The 250-nt window shown below is 14.8% G+C and overlaps 1 protein-coding gene across 1 annotated transcript in view; it reads right to left on the bottom strand.

Annotated features, from left to right (window-relative positions):
* The window catches only part of LOC116851966, an 8,956-nt gene that overhangs the window by 3,605 nt on the left and 5,101 nt on the right, over nt 1–250 (bottom strand). The window lies entirely within an intron of this gene.

Genomic DNA, 250 nt, shown 5'->3' with positions numbered 1-250 from the left:
GTTCCAGTTAAATGTCATTAATGTAATAATTTATAAAAATAATATTAGATATAACTAATTTATATTAATAATTAATTTATATTATTATTTATATAATTATAAATTAATATTGTTATAAATTATTGTAATACTGTAAAAACGAATGGTAATATAATGGCATTTGTAGTTACAGGTTCTAAAGAAATGTATGTGGCAGAAAAATATTATTATTATTATTATCGTTATTATTTATTAATTGTATAATAAAAAC

Source organism: Odontomachus brunneus, unplaced genomic scaffold (genome assembly GCF_010583005.1).
Source record: "Odontomachus brunneus isolate Ranch 3 - 2012 unplaced genomic scaffold, Obru_v1 Obru_scaffold_197, whole genome shotgun sequence".
NCBI lineage: Eukaryota > Metazoa > Arthropoda > Insecta > Hymenoptera > Formicidae > Odontomachus > Odontomachus brunneus.
The sequence above is the reverse complement of the archived record's forward strand: the minus strand, read 5'-3'. Positions and strand labels throughout refer to the sequence as shown.